Genomic DNA, 7,500 nt, shown 5'->3' on the forward strand with positions numbered 1-7,500 from the left:
ATAATTTTTATTTGCTTATCTGTAACTCAAATTGTATGTACATTTTTAAAATTACAATTCAGTATAGAATATACTGATGAGAGTTGACACTTAATTTTACCGAAAGATAACCTTTTTAACATTTTGATTTACTTTCTTCAAAAGTTCCTGTATGCATATATACACCTGATAATTTATTTATATTGTCTTACCTGTGTGGCATCATATGATGGCTTGAAATTTGCAGATTTATAAATTTGCTAAGTTTGAACAGGAAATTATCAATAGATTGCTTTTAAATAGATATAAACTCCTTTATGGTTGCCTTGCCATACTTAATAAGAGTCCTGTTGTAGGATATATATATATATATATATATATGTATATGTATATATATACACATATATATATTCTTTGCTTACATATATACATTTTATTGTTATAAAATTGTTCCTATATAACTGTAGCATGCATTAGTATGTACTTCAGAACATTAACATAAGATAAATTTCTAGAAATTGAAGTGTAGAAAAAACTTATGGTTATTTTGTAATTTCAAATATAATACAAATGTCCATAAAGGTTATTGTAATTTAAAATGCATAAGAGCTCAACCATTCCAACCTTCAACCAAAAATGCTTTTTTTTTCTTTTGACAGGAATATTAGTAACGGGTGTCAATATAATGCTAAATAGAAGGGGCTTATCTTTCAATTCTTGTTTTGTAATCTTAATCTAAACAAGCACTATGTGAATAGTAATTCAAATCACTGGGATGCAAAATAAATATTGTCATGCCATTTATTTGTACTTGAGTAATAGACATATTTTAAATGATGATTCTTATATTTTATAGTACTTTAGTAGTGTAATTTACATGTTACCTTCTCTACCATCAGAGATTACTATTTTTGAGTTAATTATCAGTTAAGATGTAGATTTGAATGTTTGTGTGTTTATTTTCTTGAAGTAGGAATAGAATCCAAGAATCACACGTGTTGGGATCTAAGATCATTGGGCTATACAAATAACTATAAATATTTTAAAATTTTATTTAATACCACTACTTATTTTTTGTGAGCCATGTTGTGGTTCCATTGCATTATATACTCTCTTTTAATCAGAAGATTATCTATTAACTTCTTACACAATATATGACTTGTCTGTTATTCTATTACTTTTTAATTGTTTTAAACAGGGACTAAATTCTCATTCTTTACATAAGAAAATGTTTATCATACATTTTGTTTTGTTTTGTTTTAGCTACCCAGGCTGTACATAGCTCTTTGAAAACTGTTTACAACTTTCCTGATGGGACCACATACATAATCCATTGAAATTTTACCACATACACAAACACACAAATTACACAATCAAAAGTGTGGCTGCATTATCAAGTTTTAAATATCTATAAAGCTATCCATAACTTGTTCATTTCTTATGGGCTTTCTAATTAAATTTGTGTAAATTTTTCATGTGTGTGCAAGTGTGATGTGAGTGTATTACCTAGGAGTGCATATGGAGGGCAGAGGACAAATTTTTGGAGGTGGTTCTCTTTTCCCACAAAGTGTCTGGTTTTGCGTGGCAAGCATATTTACTCATTGAGCAATGCTTCATTATGTCCAGATGTGAGTTCATTTTTGATTCTCTCTCTCTCTCTCTCTCTCTCCTGTCCTTTTCTTTTATACTTTTAGTTTGTGCTGTGGATATTATAGATCATCCTGACAGTTTTATCCATATTAAAATAAGTATAGAAATGTAACATACACAGCAACCTTTAATAAATGTGTACACATTTGAAATAATTAGTGCTACCCAGATAATGGATTTTTTTTCATCATACTAACAGGTTTTATTTTTTTTATCTATGATTCCTTCTTCGGTCCCTTGGAAATTATCAATCTGTTTTATATTTCCATATATTAATTTTCATTTTCTATGATTGTAAATGAGCAATACTATGAAAAATTCATCTCTTTGCCTGTATTGTTTCTTTAGCACAAATATTTTAAAAAATTCCACTTTGTACATATTAAGAGTATATTTTCCTAATTGTTGCTGAATACTGATATGTTTTCTGTAAGTACAATAATTTAGTCATATTCATTTGTGTGATTTTAAGTTTGTAGATACTGTGAATAAAGTTACTATTATCCTTTTCTGTAAAAGTATTTATATGAATATATGTTTTATTTCTTTTAGAAAACATTCCTAGGAGTGGAATGGCTAGGTCACATGGTAGGTGCATGTTTGCTTTTATAAGAAATTATCTATTTCTCAAGTAAGCTTTATTTTTAACAATAACAACAATAAAAATACTTGGTGTGGTCAGTGTTTTTACATGTAACTATCCTAATAGGTATGTGATAGCAGAGTCTTTTGGTTTTTATTTTCATTTTCCCAATGACTACTCATGTGGTTATCATTTCATATATTGATTTGCCAATTATATAATTTTTCTGAAGTGTATATTCAAATTTTGCTTCTGTAAAAATGTGTGTTAGTGTCACTGCTATTATTTGTTCAGTGTTCTTTCTATACTGTTCACATGAGTCCTTCATCAACTGAAATATTAGCAAATCCAGTCTAAACTTACACTGTTCTCTTAACAACTTTCACAATTTTCAAAAAGCAGCTTTTCTACACATTTATGATGAAGTCCAACTAATACTTTTTTCAATTACAGTGCATCATTTTCCAAACTTAGAGATATTTTTTGTTATAATTTTGTTGTTATTTAATATTTGCCAATTTTATACTAAGGCTGATGTTTTTGTGTATGGCAAAAAATACATGGATCGAAGTCATTTTAATATTTTGCATATGGATATACAATTAGTTCAAAGTCAAGAGATTTTCCATTATTCATTGATTTGACTATGCACAGATGTCAAACATAAATTTTCTGTATATGTGTGGAACTATAATATATTATTATGTTCCAGTGTTTGCTGATTTTATTTCCCTAACTGGTAGTCATGTAGTTATTAGATATATTTAGAGGGGGATATGAATCACAGTGTAGAATAACAATATTTCATTATAACAAAGACAATTAAGCTGTAAATTTATTATCATTGACCTTTCACTTCTTTCAAATGTTTGAGAGGCAAGATCACAAAATAACAGCATAAACCTCGAGAACAGATAAAATTTTTTAAAAAGGCCAGTTAATTTTATGAAGTAGCCAGCATTATAGGTTTATACAGCATAATTATAAAAAAGTATTTAAAACTCTTCAGGAGTATAAATAATGCCTTTTAAAAAAACAACAACACAGACACCTGTTTACCACAAATAAAATGCTAAATATTTTATTTTTTTTTATTGGTTATTTTATATATTTACATTTCAAATGTTAGCCCCCTTCCCAGTTTTCCCTCCACTAGCACCCTATTCCCTCCTCCCTCCCCCTGCTTCTATGAGGTTACTCCTCCACTCACCTACCCACTCCTGCCTCAGTGGCCTAGCTTTTCCTTATCCTGGGTCATCAAGCTTCTACAGGACCAAGGGAATCCCCTCCCACTGACTCCAGATAAGGCCATCCTCTGCTACATATCCAGCTGGAGTCATGGGTATTGTTTGTGTACTTTTTGGTTGGTGGTTTAGTCCCTGGGTACTTTGGGGGGTCTGGTTGGTTGATACTATTGTTCTTCCTGTGAGGTTGCAAACCCCTTCAGCTCCTACAGTTCTTGCCCTAACTTTCCCATTGGGGTCCCTGTGTTCAGTCCAATGGTTGGCTGTGAGCGTTCACATCTGTATTGGTCCAGCTCTGGCAGAGCTTCTCAGAGGATAGCTATATCAGGCTCTTGTCAGTAAGCACTTCTTGGCATCAACTATAGTGTCTTGGTTTGGTGTCAGCAGATGGGATGGATCCCTAGGTGGGAATGGCCTTTCCTTCAGCTTCTGCTCCCCTCTTTGTCATAAAATATTTTTAAGATGAAATAGATTATTATTGATAAACTAATAGTAAATCTATATTATTACTTACTTCACAAGATTATTTCCAGTATTATATTTAATTTTTATTCCTTTGATAAAATATACAAATGAACAGAATGTAGTATATAGATACAGAGTTTGATATTTTTCAAAAAAGAATTGCTTGTGAATTAATTGTGCTTTAGCAATTTGTAGTGAATGGTGCAAGGTAAAGTTACAGTTAATGCAATAGCAGATTAAAAAATCAGTGATTTAAATAATTGGTATAATGATAATTTCAAAGAATTTTTTACAATAAAATTATATATGTATATGTCATTGTATATATATATTTATATATGTTCACATACACATTTTAGACTAGCTAGATCATAGGCTGTTAAATCATTTATTTATCTCCCTGTTTCTGGATTACTTCACTTAAGATAAAGTACTCTACTCTCACCTGTGTAGTCACAAATGACAACAGGTCTATTGTTTTGTTTTTAGTGCTAAATATTCCTTTTTAATTTAATCGTTTTTTACAGTCCAGACATTATCCCCCCAGCCACTGTCTACCCTCAAACATCCCATATCTCTCCACCCTCATCTCCCCGAGAATTTCCCCACCCCCTTATCCCAGTACACCTCCCCACTCCCTAGGGTGTCCAGTCTCTTGAGGGTAAGGTGCATCCTCTCTGAAGGAACACAGACCTGGTAGTCCTCTGCTGTATATATGTTGGGGGCCTCATATCAGTTGGTATATGCTGCCTGGTTGGTGGTCCAATGTTTGAGAGATCTGGGGATCCAGGTTAATTGAGACTGCTGGTCCTCCTACAGTGTTGCCCTCCTTCTCAGCTTCTTCCAGCTTTTCCCTAATTCAGCCACAGGGGCCAGCAGCTTCTGTCCATTGGTTGGGTGCAAACATCTGCATCTGACTCTTTCAGCTGCTTGTTGGGTCTTTCAGAAGGCAGTCATGATAGGTCCCTTTTTGTGAATGCTCCATAGCCTCAGTAATAGTGTCAGGCCTTGGGGCCTCCTCTTGAACTGAATCCCAAATTAGGCCTGGACCACCTTTTCCTCAGACTCTTCTCCATTTTTGACTCTGTAGTTCTTTCAGACAGGAACAACTCTGGATCAGAATTTTTATAGATTGTTGTCTGTATGTAGGTGAGATTAAGGTGAAATCTTAATTAGTCAGATAAGACTAGAGCCTGTGATTGGGCGAGGAAGGGAAGGCATAATCTAGGTATGCAGCTCATATTTGTATCAAGTGAGTTTTGAGTTCTTTGTGTAGGCATTTTGGTGGTTGAAGATTTACTCTTATAAATCTGACTGATAAATTACAAGCCTCTGGAGTAATTCATTTTATAGGGCTAGAGGATTAGAGCCAGGGGACAGATGGCCTGCAAAAATACAAGTTGTACAGCAGCAGCTAACCACTAGAACCCGGGAAGACCAAGGCTTGTAGCTCACCATGGGTGCAGGAGAGACCGCCTGTGCAGGTGTGTAGCATGACCAAGCATGGGATCATTTTCAATAATGACATGCTAAAGATTTTGACTGTGGGATGGCAACCCCATCCCTCCATTTAATGCCCTGTCTTTCTACTGGAGGTGGGCTCTACAAGTTCCCTCTCCCCACTACTGGGTATTTCATCTAAGGACCCTTTGAGTCCTAGGTGTCTCTCACCTCCCAGGTCTCTGGTACATTCTAGGGGGTTCCTCCACCTTGTACCTCCTGAGGTTACCCGTTTCCGTTGTTTTTGCTGGCCCTCAGGGCTTCACTCCTGTTCCCCTCATCCAATACCTGTTCATGTTCCCTTCTTCCCCTCTCTCACCTCTTTCCCACCCATGTCCCTCCCTTCCTCCCCCCTTCTGTGATTGCTTTCCTCTGTTTCCCAAGTAGAATTGAGGCATTCTCACTTGGGACCTTCAGATTGTTGAACTCTTTGAGTTCTATAGACTATAGACTATATCTTAGGTATTCTTTACTCTTCTTTTTTTTGGGGGGGGCGCTTATATCCTACTTATTAGTGAGTACATACCATACATGTCCTTTTGAGTCTGAGTTTCCTTACTCAGGATGATATTTTCTAGTTCCGTCCATTTGCCTGCAAAACTCAGGATGTCCTCATTCTTAGTAGCTGAGAGGTATTCCATTGTGTAAATGAACCACATTTTCTGTATCCATTCTTCTGTCTTGAGACATCTGAGGAGTGGAAGGGTAATGCAGATATTCCTGCAGATAATGAATTCTGCAAATATATATTCATAATTTTTCAAAGTCAAAGAACTTTTTCTTACAAAATAATACATATACACTAGATAAAACATTTTATTTGCAATAATAAAATTTTACTTCCATAAAATAGTAAAAATCATTTCTTAGATATAGCCTCTGGAGTCACAATTCCCAGACTTGGATTCTGTATTTTCCCTTTACTCACTCTTCTAGGTATTGCACTAGTTCATTGCACTTCACTGCATTTGTTGTCCCTCTTTAAAAGGAGATGGATAATGGATCATGAAGTGGACATTTAATGGGTTTTGCTATTTTGCATATTGTTTATTATCATTAGTTAATATATAGAACATTTCTTGCTATAATTTCAAATACTCATAGCAGTTCACATTTTGCAGGTAGCACAGAAATCTACGTTACAGACAAATCCATAAGAACTGTTCTTTCTTTGAGGGTAGAAATATGTATAGAATTTTTTGAAAATTATTTAATTCAGTTAGTTCTAAGGTCATTAAAGTTAGCAGGCTGACATTATTTACTTGTATAATGCCCTCATCAATTTCAACAACCCACAAATTCACACCTAAAATAAAATAGCAATTAAGAGAACTGACTACTCTTCTAGAGGACCCAAGTTTGATACCCAGGACCCACATAAGTACTCACAACAGTCTATCAAAACACTCTTCAGAATTTTTGCTCTTTTCTACATTCTATAGGCACCAAGCACACATATGGTGCACAGATATACATGCAAGCAAAAAGTCCATATACATACAAATAAAAATAAATAATAATATTTTAATTAAAAATAAATATTTAAAAATATGAATTTAATTTGGCAAATTACAATCTGTTTATGTTTATCAAAAAGAATTTCCTCATCCTAAAGTCTACCTACTGTCCCATATAAGACAAAAAGTTATTGTATCTCATGACTCTGTATTTATTATTCCACTAGAAATATCTTATATGAAACTTGCTTGCATTTTCCTATATTTTAAAATACAATAGTGCCAAGCTTTTTAAGTAATAGCTTTGTTTCTTGATATTTATAAATTACCATCTGTGGTTTTTACTTTGTATATGTGGCTAAAATTTACAATACTTTGTGTGCATGTGTATTGTTTTTTTCATTTTCACATATTTGTTTGTTTGTTTGTTTTATACAAGGTATTTATGTAGCCTTGGTTGTCCTAGAATTCTCGATGTAGAACTAACTGGTCTCAAACTCACAGAAATCTGTTAGTCAGATAGTGTATTTAATTTATTTTTCTGTTGATTTGTTGATATAGTCTTATCAGCTATTTTTCTTGGAAGTGGAAAGTATGAGAGAAATAACTAGTTCAATCTTAT

This window comes from Mastomys coucha, chromosome X, assembly GCF_008632895.1.
Source record: "Mastomys coucha isolate ucsf_1 chromosome X, UCSF_Mcou_1, whole genome shotgun sequence".
Taxonomy (NCBI): Eukaryota; Metazoa; Chordata; class Mammalia; order Rodentia; family Muridae; genus Mastomys; species Mastomys coucha.